Raw genomic sequence first — 19331 nt, 5'->3', positions numbered from 1 at the left:
TAAACCCGAAACACTACACGTGTAGTGTCTCCCACCCATCCTCCTCCTCCAACCAAAAAAAAGGACTCTTGTGTGGAGGGTTTGGTAAGGTAAGGTTTTCCTTTATATTTTTTTATTCTCTGTTGTCAATTTCGAGCAGAGGGGATGGAAGCTAGGGCAGTTGCATGCTCCTCTTGCAGGATGTGGGAGGTAAGGGTCACCACTTGTGTCCCTGCTGACTTCACCTGTGAGAAGTGCACCCAACTCCAGCTCCTCGCAGACCGCGTTAGGGAACTGGAGCTGGAGCTGGATGAACATCGGATCATGCAGGAGGCAGAGGGGATGATAGAGAGCAGTTATAGGGAAGTACTGACACTTAAGTCACAGGATAAAGGTAGCTGGGTGACCGTCAGGGGAGGGAAAGGGAATAGGCGCACAGTGCAGGGATCCCCTGTGGCCGTTCCCCTCAATAATAAGTATACCGTTTTGGATACGGTTGTGGGGGGGTGCCTACCAGTGGAAAGCCACAGCGGCCAGGTCTCTGGCACTGACCCTGGCTCTGCGGCTCAGAAGGGAAGGGTGGAGAATAGGAGAGCGATAGTGATAGGAGATTCAATGGTTAGAGGAACAGACAGGAGATTCTGTGGTCGCGAACGAGACTCCCGGATGGTAAGTTGCCTCCCGGGTGCCAGGGTCAGGGATGTCTCGGATCGAGTCTACAGGATTCTTAAGTGGGGGGGGGGGGAGCAGCCAGACGTCGTGGTACATATCGGTACCAATGACATAGCTAGGAAAAGGGATGAGGACCTGAAAAGCAAATACAGGAGTTAGGTTGGAAGCTAAAAGGCAGGACGAGCAGAGTAGTAATCTCAGGATTGATACCGGTGCCACGTGCTAGTGAGGCTAGAAACAGAGAGCGAGTGCAGATGAACACGTGGCTACAGAGCTGGTGTAGGAGGGAGGGCTTCAGTTATGTGGATCATTGGCATACCTTCTGGGGAAGGTGGGACCTGTACAAGAAGGATGGGTTGCATCTGAACTGGAGGGGCACCAATATCCTGGGCGGGAGGTTTGCTCGAGCTCTTCGGGAGGGTGTAAACTAGTTTGGCAGGGGGATGGGAACCGGAGCTACGGATCAGTGGATGGGGTAGCTGTTGAACAGGCAGATACAGAGTGCAGAGAGTCTGTGAGGAAGGTTAGACAGTTGACAGGGCAAAGTTTCAGCCAGTATGATGGGTTGAAGTGTGTCTATTTTAATGCAAGAAGTGTCAGGAATAAGGGTGATGAACTTAGAGCATGGATCAGTACTTCGAGCTACGATGTTGTGGCCATTACGGACACTTGGAGATCACAGGGGCAGGAATAGATGTTGGATGTTCCGGGGTTTGGATGTTTCAAAAGGAATAGGGAGGGAGGTAAAAGAAGTGGGGGAGTGGCATTGTTAATCAGGGATAGTATCACAGCTTCAGAAAGGGAGGTCATCGAGGAGGGTTTGTCTACTGAGTCATTATGGGTGGAAGTCAGAAACAGGAAAGGAGCAGTCACTTTATTGGGAGTTTTCTATAGACCCCCCAATAGCAACAGAGACACGGAGGAACAGATTGGGAGGCAGATTTTGGAAAGGTGCAGAACTAACAGGGTTGTTGTCATGGGTGACTTCAACTTCCCTAATATTGATTGGAACCTCATTCGTGCAAATAGTTTGGATGGAGCAGTTTTTGTCAGGTGTGTCCAGGAAGGTTTCCTGACTCAATATGTAGATAAGCCGACTAGAGGGGAGGCTATGTTGGATTTGGTGCTTGGCAACGAACCAGGCCAGGTGGCAGATCTCTCGGTGGGAGAACATTTCGGTGATAGTGATCACAACTCCCGGACCTTTACTATAGTCATGGAGAGGGACAGGAGCGGACGGGATGGGAAAATATTTAATTGGGGGAGGGGGAATTACAATGCTATTAGGCAGGAACTGGGGTGCATAAATTGGGAACAGATGTTCTCAGGGAAATGCACGACAGAAATGTGGAGGTTGTTTAGGGAGCACTTGCTGCGACTGCTGGATAGGTTTGTCCCGATGAGGCAAGGAAGGGATGGTAGGGTGAAGGAACCTTGGATGACAAGAAATGTGGAACAGCTAGTCAAGAGGAAGAAGGAAGCTTACTTAAGGTTGAGGAAGCAAGGATCAGACAGGGCTCCAGAGGGTTACAAGGTAGCCAGGAAGGAACTGAAGAATGGACTTAGGAGAGCTAGAAGGGGACATGAAAAAGTCTTGGCGGGTAGGATTAAGGAAAATCCCAATGCGTTCTACACTTATGTGAGGAACAAGAGGATGGCCAGAGTGAGGGTAGGGCCGATCAGGGATAGTGGAGGGAACTTGTGCCTGGAGTCGGAGGAGGTAGGGGAGGTCCTAAATGAATACTTTGCTTCAGTATTCACTAGTGAGAGGGACCTGGACGTTTGTGAGGACAGCGTGGAACAGGCTGATATGTTCGAACAGGTTGATGTTAAGAGGGAGGATGTGCTGGAAATTTTGAAAGACATGAGGACAGATAAGTCCCTGGGGCCAGCCGGGATATACCCAAGGATATTACGGGAAGTGAGGGAAGAGATTGCCGCGCCTTTGGCGATGATCTTTGCGTCCTCACTGTCCACTGGAGCAGCACCACATGATTGGAGGGTGGCAAGTGTTATTCCCTTGTTCAAGAAAGGGAATAGGGATAACCCTGAGAATTATAGACCAGTCAGTCTTATGTCGGTAGTGGGCAAATTATTGGAGAGGATTCTGAGAGACAGGATTTATGATTAGTTGGAAAAGCATAGTTTGATTAGAGACTGTCAGCATGGCTTTGTGAGGGGCAGGTCATGACTCACAAGCCTTATTGAATTCTTTGAAGATGTGACAAAACACATCGATGAAGGAAGAGCAGTGGATGTGGTGCATATGGATTTTAGCAAGGAGTTTGATAAGGTTCCCCATGGTAGGCTCATTCAGAAAGTAAGGAGGCATGGGATGCAGGGAAAGTTGGCTGTCAGGATACAGAATTGGCTGGCCCAGAGAAGACAGAGGGTGGTAGTAGATGGAAAGTATTCAGCCTGGAGCTCGGCGACCAGTGGTGTTCCGCAGGGATCTGTTCTGGGACCTCTGCGCTTTGTGATTTTTATAAATGACTTGGATGAGGAAGTGGAAGTCTGGGTCAGCAAGTTTGCCGATGACACGAAGGTTGCTGGAGTTGTGGATAGTGTGGAAGGCTGTTGTAGGTTGCAACGGGACATTGACAGGGTGCAGAGCTGGGCTGAGAAGTGGCAGATGGAGTTCAACCTGGAAAAGTGTGAAGTGATTCATTTTGGAAGGTCGAATTTGAATGCAGAATACAGGCTAAAAGACAGGATTCTTGGTAGTGTGGAGGAACAGAGGGATCTTGGGGCCCATGTCCATAGATCGCTCAAAGTTGCCACCCAAGTTTGATAGGGTTGTTAAGAAGGCGTATGGTGTGTTGGCTTTCATTAACAGGGGGATTGAGTTTAAGAGCCGCGAGGTTATGCTGCAGCTCTATAAAGCCCTGGTTAGACCTCACTTGGAATATTGTGTTCAGTTCTGGTCGTCTCATTATAGGAAGGATGTGGAAGCTTTAGAGAGGGTGCAGAGGAGATTTATCAGGATGCTGCCTGGACTGGAGGGCATGTCTTACGAAGAAAGGTTGAGGGTGCTGGGGCTTTTCCCATTGGAACGAAGAAGGATGAGAGGTGACTTGACAGAGGGGTACAAGATGATGAGAGGCATAGATAGAGTGGATAGCCAGAGACTTTTTCCCAGGGTGGAAAGGGCTATCACCAGGGGGCATAATTTTAAGGTGATTGGAGGAAGGTTTCGGGGGGATGTCAGAGGTAGGTTCTTTACACAGAAAGTGGTGGGTGCGTGGAATGCACTGCCAGCGGTGGTAGTAGAAGCAGATACATTCGGGACATTTAAGCGTCTCTTGGATAGGTACATGGATGATAGTAGAATGAAAGATATGTCGGTAGTTTTGATCTTAGAGTAGGTTAAAGGTTCGGCACAACATCGTGGGCCGAAGGGCCTGCACTGTGCTGTACTGTTCTATGTTCTATGTTCTATAACACAGGTGTTGGGAGGCTCAGCCTGGCTACGCAATGTTACAAGGACGCTGAGTGACACCATCGACAACGGGACAGAGAGAAAAACACACAGAAAACTAATAGACTGTGAGGAAATAAAAGTGAGGAACGGAGAGAGAGAGACAGACAACGAAACTGAGATGGAGAAACAAGGCATTTGTATGATTGTGTTCTCCCTGTTGTGTAACTGTATTTCCTGTTGTGTAAATATGTTTTCTGTTGTGTAAAGATGTACCCTGTTGTTTTGTAAAGGTTTTCCCTGTTATTGTTTTATTTTCTGTTACTGACCGTCTCCTCACTGTGACCGTTTGTCCTGGTTTTATTGTGGCCAACATCACCATCTGGTGGTGGAGAGGAGGCTCTGCAGGAAGGGGGTTGACAAAGTGGGAGAGACTCGGCTGGTCCGTGTTTGCAGCTTGTGTTCGTGTGAGCAAAAGTGAGTTGTTACTGATTGATGTGTTCACGAGAAGGAAAAAGCTGATTGCAATCGAGCGCATCTTGTTATTATGGGGAAACACTTGATGTTTTGAAAGTGAACTGTTTGTCTTCCGACCAAACATAAATAGCAGAGAATGGTTTCGATCCATCGACCCAGCACGCTTCCGCTGCGCCACTCTGCTAACTGCTGGTTTAAATTTTAGCTGCCTGTTAGTGAAATATGTTCATTTCCCCAATGTTTTTATAAAAATAGGATTGGAGTCGGATTTCTCAAGAATCCCGGACTCAGCAACACACGTGCTGACGGACTCACCCTCACTGCCCAATGACACAAGGACACTGAGTAACAGCACCGAAAATGAGGCAGGCAGTGAAAGACACACAGAAAACCAGGAAGATATTATCAGGACTCAGAAATGAACAGACAGAGAAAGACACACAGAAAACCAGGAAGATATTATAAGGACTCAGAAGGGAACAGACAGAGAAAGACACACAGAAAACCAGGAAGAGATTATCAGGACGCAGAAAGGAACAGACAGAGAAAGACACACAGAAAACCAGGAAGATATTATCAGGACTCAGAAAGGAACAGACAGAGAAAGGTACTGAGCAAACCAGCAAGAGACAGCGAAAGACTGATGACTTATGTAATTGTGTTCTCTGTTGTGTAAAGATGTTCCCTGTGTTCTTTTAAAGATATTTCCTGCTGTGTCATATGTTCTCTGTTGTGTAACTATATTCGCTGTTGTGTAAAGATGTTCTCTGTTATTGTGTAAAATGGTTCCCTGTTGGGTAAAGATCTTCTCAGTTGTGTAAATATGATCCGTCTTGTGTAAAAGTGTTCCCGGTTGTTTAAATATGTTCCCTGCTCTGTAATGTAGAGCTGAGTCTGCACTAATGGAATTGCTACAGTATCTTCCAGTCTGATACTGTATGAGGGCTGGAATATGATCCAAAGCACAGTCTATACAAATTAAATTGCTATTGTATCTTTTATTTTCACAATCCAGGGGAGTTTTAAACTGAAATCTCAGTTTGTATCTCAGGTTATGCTATCTTTCAGATTCTCTCAATCTGATGACGCACTTGAGATTTAGACTTAAGAAAGGATGTACTGGCATTGGAGGAGTTCAAAAGCGATTCACTCAGCTGATTCCTGGGATGAAGGGGTTGACTTATGCTGAACGGCTAAACAGGTTATTCATTCGTGTTTAGAAGAATGAGGGGTGATCTTTTTGAAACGTACAAGATTCTGAGGGTGCTTAACAGGGTGAAGAAGGGTCTCTGACCTGAAACATTAACTCTGCTTCTCTCTTCACAGATGCTGCCAGACCTGCTGAGTATTTCCAGCATTTCTTGTTTTTATTAACAGGGTCGATGTTGAGAAGATGTTTCCACTAGTGCAGAAATCTCAAACTAGGCGACATAGTTACAGAATAAGGGGACACTCATTTAAACTGAGATGCAAAGGAATTTCTTCTCTCAGAGGGTAGTGAATGTCTGGAATTCTCTACCCCAGTCAGTATTGGAGGCTAAATCACTGAAAGTATTTAAAGAGGATGTAAATAGATTTTTGAAATATTGGAGAGTTGAGGTCTATGAAGAGCTGGCATGAAAGAGGAGTTGAGGTCTGGGGCAGATCAGCCATGATCTTACTGAATGGCAGGGCAGGCTTGAGGGGCCGAATGGCCTACTCCTGCTCCTATTTCTTCTGTTCTTATGTTATGTTATATCTAATGTATATGTCAGGATGCACTATGGGAATTAATACTGAAACTTATAAACTCATAATGTGTGTAAATATTGGGCTGATATTTAACTTGAATCTCAGAGTACACTATTGTGGTTAATTCTGTAAGTTTGAAAAGGGAACTAGTGCCATAATGAAAACAAGAAATGCTGGAAATACTCAGCAGGTCAGGCAGCATCTGTACAGAGAGAAGCAAAGTTAACGTTTCAAGTCAGTGACCTTTCAGATGCTGCCAGACCTTTTGAAAGTTCATGTAGACCACATCAACAGCATTGCCCTCATCAACCCTCTCTGTTACCTCATCAAAAAACTCCAGCAGGACAGTTAAACATGATTTTCCCTTAAGAAATCCATGCTGGCTTTCTTGAATTAACCCACATTTGTCCATGGGACTATTAATTTTGTCCCGAATTATTCTTTCGAGAAGTTTTCCCACCTCCAAAATTGAACTGACTGGGGAGTGAAATGAGGTGAGTTGCTCTAACAGAGACAAAAACAAAAAATGCTGGATTCACTCAGCAGGTCTGGCAGCACCTGTGGAAAGAGAAGCAGAGTTAACGTTTCGGGTCAGTGACCCTTCCACAGATGCTGCCAGACCTGCTGAGTGAATCCAGCATTTCTTGTTTTTGTTTCAGATTTCCAGCATCCGCAGTATTTTGCTTTTATTTTAGTGCTCTAACAGAGAGCCAGCACGTGTTCGACAGGCTGAATGGCCTCCTTCTGTGCTGTAGCCATTCTATGATTGTATGATTCTAGCAACAACTGGTGGTGGAGAGGCAGTGATGCAGGAATGGGTTGACAGGAAGGGGAAAGTCTGGGCTGGTGTGTGTTCGGGTTTGTGAATAAAGGTGATTTGGAAGCTGTGTTCCAAATTGAAGTGTTTACTGGAAGGAAGATGTTGATGCAAATAAAGAGTAAAACGTGTTAAGACGAAGCGTGGTGTGACTGTGGGCAGCAGGAAATATAGTGTTGGTGAATTATTTGTGTTGATAAACTTCCACTGCGCCCTCTGCTGCAGGCTGCTGTTTATATCCAGCTGTGTATTAGTGCTGTGTGTTAGCGAGATAAATGTTTGTTTCAACGCTGTTTATAAAGCAATAGCATTGCACTCAAACAGTCCCAGACATAGCAACACACGTACAAAAGCAAAATACTGCAGATGCTGGAAATCTGAAACATAAAGAGAAAATGCTTGAAATAGTCAGCAGGTCTGGCAGCATCTGTGGAGAAAGAAACAAAGTTAATGTGAGCTAAGGAAACCCACCTGAACTGTTAACTGTTTCTTTCTCCACCGATGCTGCCAGACCTACTGAGCATTTCCAGCATTTTCTGTTTTTATTACAGCAAGACAGGTGTTGGGAGGCTCAGCATGGCTACACAATGTTACAAGGACGCTGAGTAACACCATCGACAACGGGACAGAGAGAAAAACACACAGAAAACCAAGAATAGACTGTGAGGAAGCAAAAGTGAGGGACAGAGAGAGAGACAACGAGACTGAGATGGAGAAACAAGGCATTTGTATGATTGTATTCTCCCTGTTGTCTAAAGGTATTTCCTGGTGTGTAAATATGTTTTCTGTTGTGTAAAGATGTCCCCTGTTGTTGTGCAAAGGTTTTCCCTGTTATTGTTTTATTTTCTGTTACTGACCGTCTCCTCACTGTGACCATTTGTCCTGGTTTTATTGTGGCCAACATCACCATCTGGTGGTGGAGAGGAGGCTCTGCAGGAAGGGGTTGACAAAGAGGGAGAGACTCGGCTGGTCCGTGTTTGCAGCTTGTGTTCGTGTGAGCAAATGTGATTTGTTCCTGATTGATGTGTTCAGTCGAAGGAAGAAGCTGATTGCAATAGAGTGCCTTTGGAAACATCTTGTTATGATGGGGAAATACTTGATGTTTTGAAAGTGAACAGTTTGCATTATTACGAAACATAAATAGCAGAGAATGGTTTCGATCCATCGACCTCTGGGTTATGGGCCCAGCACGCTTCCACTGCGCCACTCTGCTTACTGTTGGTTTAAATTTTCGCTGCCTATTAGTGAAATATGTTCATTTCCCCAATGTTTTTATCAAAATAGGATTGTCGTCGGATTTCTCAAGAATCCCGGACTCAGCAACACACGTGCTGACGGACTCACCCTCACTGCACAATGACACAAGGACACGGAGTAACAGCACCGACAATGAGGCAGGCAGAGAAAGACACACAGAAAACCAGGAAGATATTATCAGGACCCAGAAAGGAACAGACAGAGAAAGGTACTGTGCAAACCAGCAAGAGACAGCGAAAGACTGATGAACACCACTTGGAGGGAGCACTGAGGGTGGCAAGGGCACAGAATGTAGTCTGGCTGGGGGATTTCAATGTCCATCACCGTGAGTGGCTCGGTAGCACCACTACTGACCATGCTGGCCGAGTCCTAACGGACATATCTGCTCGATTGGGTCTGCGGTAGGTGGTGAGGGAACTAACAAGAGGGAAAAATATGCTTGACCTCATCCTCACCAATCTGCCTGCCGCAGATGCATCAGTCCATGACAGTATTGGTAGGAGTGACCACTGCACAGTCCTTGTGGAGATGATGTCCCGTCTTCACATTGAGGATACCCTCTATCGTGTTGTGTGCCACGACCACTGTGCTAAATGGGATAGATTTTGAACAGATCTAGCAATGTATAACTGGGCATCCATGAGGTGCTGTGGACCATTAGCAGCAGCAGAATTGTAGTCAACCACATTCTATAACCTCATGGCCCGGCATATTCCCCCACTCTAGCATTACCAACAAGCTGGGGGATCAACCCTAATTCAATGAAGAGTGCAGGAGGGCATGCCAGGAGCAGCACCAGGCATACCTTGAAATGAGGCGTCAGCCTGATGAAGCTACATCCCAGGACTACTTTCATGCCAAACAGCAGAAGCAGCATGTAATAGACAGGGCTAAGTGATCCCACAACCAACGGATCAGATCTACACCCTGCCACATCCAATGATGAATGGTGGTGGACAATTAAACAACCAACAGGAGGAGGTGGCTCCACAAATATCCCCAACCTCAATGATGGGGGAGCCCAGCACATCAGTGCAAAAGACAAGGATGAAGAATTTGAAACAATCTGCAGCCAGAAGTGCCAGGTTGATGATCCATCTCGGCCTCCTTCTGAAGTCCCCAGCATCACAGATGCCAGTCTTCAGCCAATTCGATTCACTCAACGTGATATCAAGAAACGACTGAAGGCACTGGAGACAGCAAAGGCTGGGTTCCGCCAGGGCCATTCAGCTCCTGACCTCATTACAGCCTTGGTTCAAACAAGGACAAAAGAGCTGAACTCAAGAGGTGAGGTGAGAGTGTCTGCCCTTGACATCAAGGTAGCATTTGACTGAGTATGGCATCAAGGAGCCAGAGCAAAACTGGAGTCAATGGGAATCAAGAGGAAAACTCTCCACTGGTTGGAATCGTACCTAGCACAAAGGAAAATGGTTATGATTGTTGGAGGTCAATCATCTCAGCTCCAGGACATTACTGCTGGAGTTCCTCAGGGTAGTATCCTCGGCCCAACCTTCTTCACTACTTCATCAGTGACCTTCCTTCAATCATAAGGTCAGAAGTGGGGATGTTCACTGATGATTGCAAAATTTAGCACCATTCGCGACTCCTCAGATAGTGAAGCAGTCCATGTAGAAATGCAGCAAGACCTGGACAATATCCAGGCTTGGGCTGATAAGTGGCAAGTAACATTCGCGCCACACAAGTGCCAGGCAATGACCATCTCGAACAAGAGAGAATCTAACGATCTCCCATTGACATTCAACGGCATTACGATCGCTGAATCACCCACTATCAACTTCCTGGGGGTTCCCATTGACCAGAAACTGAACTGGAGTAGCCTTATAAATAGTGTGACGACATGAGCTGGTCAGAGGATAGGAATCATGCGGTGATTAACTCACCTCCTGACTCCCCAAGCCTGTCCACCATTTACAAGGCACAAGTCTGGAGTGTGATGGAATACTATCCACTTGCCTGGATGGGTGCAGCTCCAACAACATTCAAGAAGCTCGAAACCATCCAGGACAAAGCAACACGCTTGATTGGCCCCCCGTCCACAACATTCACTTCCTTCACCACTGACGTACAGTGGCAGCAGTGTGTACCATCTACAAGATGCACTGCAACAATGCACCAAGGCTACTCAGGCAGCACCTTCCAAACCTGCATCCTCTACTGCCTAGAAGGACAAGGGCAGCAGATGCATGGGAATACCACCACCTGAAAGTTCTCCTCCAAGCTACACATCATCCTGACTTGGAACTATATCGCCATTCCTTCCTTCACTGTCGCTGGGTAAAAATCCTGGAACTCCCTTCCTAATAGCACTGTGGGTGTACCTACCCCACATGGACTGCAGAGATTCAAGAAGGAAGCTCACCACCACCTTCCCATTGGCAATTAGGGATGGACAATTAATGCTGGCATGGCTGGCGACGTCCACATCCCATGAAACAAATAATTAAATACAATAACAGCTCATCTCAATTCCTAGTATTTCTAAATCTCACCAGTCCAACATAAGCTGAACAATTATTGCATGTTGTGATTGACGGTCTGGTCTGTAAACTGCACTGTATCACAGATTGCTGACATTTGCTAACTGGAAGTGAGAACTGCAAAATCGGGACAGTAGGTCACATAGTCTGTCAGTGTGAAAGAATCAGGCAATGTGAGGTAATAGAATTTGTCTGTAAATGTTACACTCATATTGCTTTATATTTTTATATTGAAAATAAAAGTAATCATTTCGTGATTTCAAATGTTGTCCAAACTTTGGTAGCCAGTTGTTTTCGTCTTGCACTCAGCAGGGCAATCCACAAGAATACCAATTTAAGGGAAAACAACAACTTTCTTCTGTATGAGAAGAGAGTGCTGATTGGTTGGCAAGTGAACTCTGATTGGTCGAGGCATTGCCATTCAGAATGCACCAGTTTTTGGTAACTGACAGATAACTGCCCAGCTTTGTTTGAAATTTAAACCAGGCAGCTTGACTCTGATTGGTCAAGCCATTGCCCTGTGGAATGAGCCAGTGAATGGCTGTCACTTATTTTGTTTAGCTTAAACTGGCACAACATGTGTGCATGTTCTTTCTGTCTGCAAAGAACAGGGCCCTGTGTATTAATACATGTAGTTTACAGTACACACCAGTGCACCACACTGCGAGCCCTACTGACAGTCTTAAATTGGTTGTCAACGTAATTCTTAGCACACTGAGAATTATTTAGCAAATGTTGTCCTATTGTGGAATCACATCTCATGTTGGATACTGTGTTTTGAGTTTTGCAAGCACGGGTTGGTTGGGTAGGGCCCATTGCGAACAGCGGAAGGGACATGTTATTTGATACAATCCACCAGTTTTGGGATGTACGGTCTAGAAACCTAGCATCACACTGGTATTAAAATTCATATATCACGTTACTTATTTGTGTGATAGGCAGGACGTCTCTTTTGCTTGACAGCAGCATCCTGTTAGTGGCGAACACCACACTTGTTGCTCCTGCATAGTAACAGCAGGAGACAGCTCGCTTCACCTGTTACTCAAATACTGGGGATATATTACCCTTCCAGGGTAATTTGAGGGAGACTGGGCACTTTTCAGGGCTCAAAATGACGTCCTTCAGCCCGTTTATAGGTTTGTGCGATATACAGTGAGAAATGATCTGATCAGTGTAGCCATTGTAATGCAGGATGTCTTTGATTCGCCCTATTTCAGCATCAAGCTTGCATGGTCAGCAAATGGCTCAGCCCTATTTATGAGGTTGTCGATAAGACCAATCTTGTAGCGCCTGGAACTGTAATAATCCCAACGCGTGTATTGACCAGTGAAGGTAGGTTTGCGGTAGACCGTGGTAGAAAACCCCTTAGCAGATTTCTCAACTAGTACATCAAGGAAAGGGAACTCATTTGACTGCTCCATTCCAAAGGTGAATTTGAGTGTAGGATGGAGCCCATGAAGACGTGCAAGGAAATTATTTCATGCAGCTGCGGATTCAAATATAGCAAACGTATCATCTACATATTGGAAATATGCAAGAGATAGGAGGTTAGGTGTCATTCCCTTAAAAACAGGTTTGTCATGGAATCCAACAAAGATGTTTGTGAGAGCTGGGCCGAGAGGGGATCCCATGGCAACACCAGCGATACATGGTGTCAATAAAACTGAACCCAACTGTGCAAGTTGCCGAGTTCATAAGTTCAATCAATACTGATTCACACAATGGTGACGGGTCTAGATCACCATGATATAGCACTGCAGTGCAAATATCTATGGCTTCCTGAAGTGGTACATTGGTGAATAGGCTAGCAATGTCAAATGACACATGGACACGGCATTGCTATCGATATGCAAGTCCTGTATGGTCTTCGCAAATGTGAAGGAATCCTTCACTGTGCATGTGGAGAACTTGCTCAAAAACTGGTTGTAACAATTTGCCCAACCATTTGGCAAATTCATTTCAGGATACTATTTACATTACTTCAAATAAAGGAAACACAACGACACAAAGAATTGAGCACAACGCTGAAAGTTTCACAGCAAATAGTCAAATGGGAAAAGGATGTAATACAGAAAGAAAAAGCCTAAAATACTGAAAACACTCAGCCAGTCCGGAAACAACTGTGGAGAAGAGAAGCTCGGGTTAGTGGTCCAGTTCTGTGACCCTTCTATAGACCTGAAACATTGCTCCTCCCTTCCTCTCTCCACAGATACTGCTGGAACTGCTGAGTGTTTCCAGAATCTTCTGTTATTATTCAGATTTCCAGTGTGTGCAGTATTTCTCTTTTTGAAAATAAAATATTCCCTGAGAGGAATGGAACGTGACATAAAAAATAGGAGTGGGCCATTCGGCCCATCGAAATAGCTCTGCCATTCAATAAGATCACAGCTGATTTCCTACATCAACTCCATCTTACCACACTAGCACAGATCCCTTGATTCCCTTAGTATCCAAAAACCTACCGATCTCTCTCTTGGATATACCCAATGATTGAGCATCCACAGCTCTAGAGTCACAGAGAGATACAGCATTGAAACAGGCCCTTCGGCCCACCGAGTCTGTGACGACCAACAACCACCCATTTATACTAATCCTACACTAATCCCATATTCCTACCACATCCCCACCGACCCTATATTTCCCTCCCACCTACCTAAACCATGGACAATTTATCATGGCCAATTTACCTACCAACAAGTCTTTTGGCTTGTGGGAAGAAACCGGAGCACCTGGAGAAAACCCACACAGACACAGGGAGAACTTGCAAACTCCACCTAGGCAGGACCCAGAATTGAACCCGGGTTGCTGGAGCTGTGAGGCTGCGGTGCTAACCACTGCGTCACTGTGGAGCCCATAATGTGTGATCTCACCAAGGCTCTGTCTAATTGCAGTCAAACTTCTTTATTCTTATAAAAACTCTTCACAATGTTGAACACAACTATTAACTGCCATTCTGCTCTAAGAAGAAGGACCCCAGCTTCACACACCCCAGACCCCTATTCTTTCCACATTAGCTGAATTCCTGCATTTCTGATACCATTCCAGTAAATCTCCTCTGCACCCTCTCTGAGGCCTTGACATTCCTGCTAAAGTGTGGAGCATGGAATTAGACACAACGCTCTAACTGAGGCCTATAACCAGTGAGATTTATAAAGGTCCAGCGTAAATTCCTTGTCTGTGTCCCGTACTCCCATTTCTGGTTTCTGCATCAATGTCGGCTCTGAGCTGTTGAAACTGCCTGAATAAATATTTCCACCCAACAAAGCGCTCGGAATGTGAGAAGGGACAAAGTGAGTGACCAAGTACATCAACTTCAAGTAAAACTCCACCATGTAGTGAAAACACTCGGAACACAACGGCTCTTTTAAGAGCCACCCACAATCGCTCTGAAAAAACTGCACCAACATCTCTCTATAATTGGTTTATTTCATTGGTTTTAATGCTCAGTCACTCTCTGGAACTTTCTCACTGTCTTTGTGTTTTCTGTTTCAATCTGGTATGGAGATTCTGGGAAGATGAGTTTCACTGCCTGGGAGGATCTTTGTGGTTTTCCTGCAGAAACACAAAACAAAGTCTCTTTTCAGAGTCACCCACCGCATCATAGGGACAGCAGTGACCTGGGAACGGGAGCTGGGGTGTGTTTTATGCCGGAAATATCAGTTAATGATTTATGTTGTGCTCTCGTTATATTCCAATCTCTGAATTGAGCCTTTCCACCACACCAGGGTTTTGGGGAGAGTTTTCATCGTTTCTTTTCCAAACGTACAGACGATGTTATAAAGTTGCTGATTTACCCAGATGGCGGGTTCTCCCCTCACAGTGAAAAGTAACATCGCACCTTCACATCTGCCCATTGTTTTATAATTGAATAATTAGTCAAATGGAATTATTTGTGATGTTCTTTCCCCCGAGACAGTGTTTCCTGCAGTGAAACTGATCAGTTTCAGCTCAGTCATTCAGGGACCTGGAATTCCTGCAGTTTGAACCCGCTGTTCCCCCAGCCCACTTCTGATTGGTCACCCTCTTCTCAGAAAGTCAGTGACAGCACATGAGGAGGCCATGCTCCCCATTAAGTCCATGTCGGGTTTCCAATCTGTTCAGTCCCCGACTCAATCCCCAAAGCCCTGCATAATCCCTTTGGGTCAAAATGACCGTGGTAGGACTCGAACCTACAATCTTCTGATAACATCATCGAATATAATGAAGTCAGACGCCTTATCCATTAGGCCACATAGCCATTAGCTGACATGAATGATTCAATCAGAGAATCTCGAAGCACAAAATACAAAAAATCATTGGTTGAACCTGTCAACCTGGCAGAATATTTGAATTTGTGAAAGCCGCCAATTTCACTATGGAAAAGAAGTGATCGACTGGAAAAGTACATAAAAATCTATTTTCCCGTAGCGGTTTAAATAAACTTTTAAAACACAATTTTGCTTTTACCGACTCAAATTGCTGGTGCTATTTTATGAACAGCTTTATTTTGCCAATTTTTGTCAACTTCCCATCCGTAACTGACAGTAAAACACTCCGTTCAGCAATCTTTCACACGACAAATAACTCAAACTCGGTGTGGAAGTAATAAATTACAGACTATTGGTAATTCCCCTTCACACAGGCTTCAGCGGGACAGTGAGAAGCCACTGAAATAGTTGCTTCATCCTTTTAAAAGGTTCCCATTCTGTCCTGTTACTGACATGTTGGAATCAGATTTGTATTTAACAAGATATTTCTGCGAAAACAAAATCCTCAACAGACCAGCTGGGAATCTGGGAATCACTGTAGTAAAATAAAAGGCTTTTGATTGAGAAGACGGGACCTTCTCACCAGCAGCCGGGTTACATTCCCCTCACATCCTTATTCAGTGAGCAGCTCTTTCCCTCGAGAAATAGACAGCAGCAGTTGGAAGTTCAGTAAAAGGATCGGTTCATTGAGACAAGTTTCTGACTGACAGGTGGTGCTGAATATTAATACAAGAAGGTCCTGGAATGGGAAACAAGTGTCCAGAGTGGGGTCTGAAATCAGGACAGGGAAATGGCCAGCACTGACACAGATCATTTCATTATTACATTGATATCTGACTGTCTATGAGGAGAAGCGAGTTCAACACATGATGGTGAAAGGAATGGAAGATGACGCTGGTTGTTCTAGATGAAGAGGGATAGACAGAGGTGTGGGTACAGCAGACTTCAGACAGTAATCAGCCCTTTCAGATACTGTGGGTGGATCTGAAAAGAGCCTTTGGGATAGGGAAAAAAGCTCTTTGTTTAAAAACCCTCAAATAGCTACCTTGTAATTGGTCAGGTTACTAATGTTTTAGTTAGTGTAATTTATGAATAATTACTAATTAGAAAGTGCTGTTTGGACAGAGTGTAAAGCTGTGAGTTGATGTGTGAGGGACTTCACTGACTAGGGGAAGGAGGTGCTCTTTGGTCTCTTCTGCCTTTTCAGCCTCCATGGTACAGGGGAAGAAGCTGATCGGTGAGTAACTGGAAAATTATTCTACTTATTACACTTATTACACGAGCAATAATGAGTTTGTAAAGCTAAGTAATGGCAGGGCAGCTCGAAAAGTAAATGTTCTAAATTGGGGGAAGGCAAATTTTACAAAACTGAGAGGTGATTTGGTGGATGTGGACTGGATACAACTACTTGAAGGAAACCCAAGGATGTTTTATCAGTCCATTAAGAGCAAGAGGATAACTAAGGAAAGGGTATGGCCTATCAGAGATGTACAAGGGAACTTCTGTGTGGATCCAGAAGATGTGGGCGGGGTTCTTAATGAGTTTTTTGTCTCTGCCTTCACAAAGGAGAGGGATGATGCAGACATTGTCGTAAAAGAAGAGGGGTGTGAAATATTAGATACGATAAGCATAATGAGAGTGGAAGTACTAGAGAGTCTGACATCCTTGAAAATGAATAAATCACCAGGGCCGGATGGTTTGCATCTGAGGTTGTTAAAGGAAGCCGGGGAGTAAATAGTGGATGCGCTGAGGATCATCTTCAAATCCTCACTGGATATGGGGAGGTGCCGGATGATTGGAGGTCTGCGAACGTTGTCCTATTATTTTAAAAGGATGTGGTAAGTCTGACCTCAGTGGTGGGTAAATTATTCGAATCAATTCTGAGGGACAGGATAAACTACCACTTAGAAAGGCACGGATTAATCAGGGATAGTCAGCATGGATTTGTTAAGGGAAGGTCATGTCTCACTAACTTTATTGAGTTTTTTGAGGAAGTAACAAGGAACATTGATGAGGATAGTGCGGTGGATGTGGTTTACATGGATTTTAGTAAGGCATTTGATAAGGTCCCACATGGCAGTCTGGTCTATAAAATGAAAGCCCATGGGATACAGGGGAATATGGCAGGTTGGATCCAAAATTGACTCAGTGACAGGAAACAAAGGATAGAAGTCAACGGATGTTTTTGCGAATGGAAATCGGTTTTCAGTGGCGTTCCACAGGGCTCAGTGTTGGGTCCCTTGCTGTTTGTGGTGTATATTACCACACGGGCAGCACAGTGGCGCAGCGGTTAGCACCGCAGCCTCACAGCTCCAGCGACCCGGGTTCAATTCTGGGTACTGCCTGTGTGGAGTATGCAAGTTCTCCCTGTGTCTGTGTGGGTTTCCTCCCACATGCCAAAGACTTGCTGGTTGATAGGTTAATTGGCAATTATAAATTGTCCCTACGTAGGTGGGAGGGAAATATAGGGACAGGTGGGGATGTGGTCGGAATATGGAATTAGTGTAGGATTAGTATAACATGGATGGTTGATGGTCGGCACAGACTCGGTGGGCCGAAGGGCCTGTTTCAGTGCTGTATCTCTTCAAAAAAAAAATTATTATTTGGAATTAAATGTGGGAGGTATGATTGGGAAATTTGCTGATGACACAAAAATTGGCCATGTAATTGATAGTGAGGAGGATGGCTGTGGACTTCAGAATGATATGAATGGATTAATTGAGTGGGCGGAAAAGTGGCAAATGGAATTCAATCTGGAGAAGTGTGAGGTAATGCATTTGGGGAGGGCAAACAAAGCAAGGGAATACACAATAAACGGGAAGATATTGAGATGGGTAGAAGAAGTGAGAGACTTTGGAGTGCATGTCCACAGGTCCCTGAAAGTGACAGGATAGGTAGATAGAGTGGTGAAGAAGGCATATGGAATGCTTTCCTTTCTTGGTCGACAAAAGCAAATATGTAATGCGAGAACTGTTTAAAACGGTGATTTGGCCACAGCTGGAGTATTGCGTACAGTTCTGGTCATCACATTATAGAAAGGACATAATTGCTGTGTAGAGAGTACAGAGGAGATTTACAAGAATGATACTGTGGGTGGCTCTGAAAAGAACCTTTGGGTATTTGATAAAATCCTGGCAGATTGCCTTGGTTTTGGTGCCCGGAGCGCTGGTTTTCTTGGGCAGCAGCATGGCCTAGATATTAGGCAGCACCCAGCCCTGAGTGATGGTCACCCCTCCCAGCAGCTTGGTGAGCTCCTCGTCATTCTGGACAGCCAGCTGTAGGTGTCTGAGGATGTTGCGGGTCTTCCTGTTGTCCTGGGCCGCGTTACTGGCCAACTCGAGGATTTCAGCGGTCAGATACTCGAGCACAGCAGCCAGATAGACCGGGGCTCCGGCACCCACACGCTCAGCATAGTTGCCCTTTCTCAGGAGCCTGTGAACACGGCCCACCGGGAACTGCAGTCCAGCCCGGGAGGAGCGAGACTTGGCCTTGGACCGCGCTTTCCCGCCGGTCTTTCCTCTTCCACACGTTTCTTTTCCAAAAATATACTTGAGGACATTCCGTGCAGACCACTGCCTGATGGATTGGTGGTCAAAGGTGTTTTTCCACACAAACATTTCCACGAACGCACAGTCCAACTGGATGGAGCGTTCCGTGGCAATGTGACCAGATCCATCCTTCGCAACACCGGGGTCAGATAGAACCTCAGCATGTAGTGACACTTGGTGTTTGCATACTGGGGCTCTACGCACAGCTTGATGCAGCCACATACTAAGGCGGCCATCAGGTTGAGGGCGATGTTGAGTACATTTTTTCGCCTTTATCCAGAGGTTTGAACATCGTGTCCCTCCGGACCCTGTCCATTTTGCGTCTTCAGATAAAGCGGGAAATGGCTCGGGTGATCGCCACAGCACAGGAGTGGGGTATGGGCCAGACCTGTGCCACTTACAGCAACAACGTGAGCACCTTGCACCTGATGACCAGGTTCTTACCCATAATAGAGAGAGATCGCTGCTCCCATTTGCTCAGTTTATGTTGTACCCTGGCTACTCGCTCCTCCCAGGTTTTGGTGCACGTCCCGGCCCTTACAAACCATATCCCCAGCACCTTCAGGTAGTCTGACCTGACAGTGAAGGGGACAAAGGATCGGTAAGCCCAGTTTCCAAGGAACATGGCCTCGCTTTTGCCATGGTTAACATTGGCTCCTGAATCCAGTTTGAACTGGTCGCAGATGC

General features: G+C 45.5%; 1 non-coding gene across 1 annotated transcript; it reads right to left on the bottom strand.

The window, feature by feature from the left end:
* Positions 1 to 8235: 8235 nt before the first annotated feature.
* Positions 8236 to 8307, bottom strand: trnam-cau (transfer RNA methionine (anticodon CAU)). Its single transcript has one exon. It is a non-coding gene; the product is annotated as a tRNA-Met (tRNA).
* Between the last annotated feature and the right edge of the window lie 11024 nt (positions 8308 to 19331).

Source organism: Heterodontus francisci, unplaced genomic scaffold (genome assembly GCF_036365525.1).
Source record: "Heterodontus francisci isolate sHetFra1 unplaced genomic scaffold, sHetFra1.hap1 HAP1_SCAFFOLD_121, whole genome shotgun sequence".
Classification (NCBI taxonomy): domain Eukaryota; kingdom Metazoa; phylum Chordata; class Chondrichthyes; order Heterodontiformes; family Heterodontidae; genus Heterodontus; species Heterodontus francisci.
This window is presented reverse-complemented; position numbering and strand designations above follow the sequence as displayed.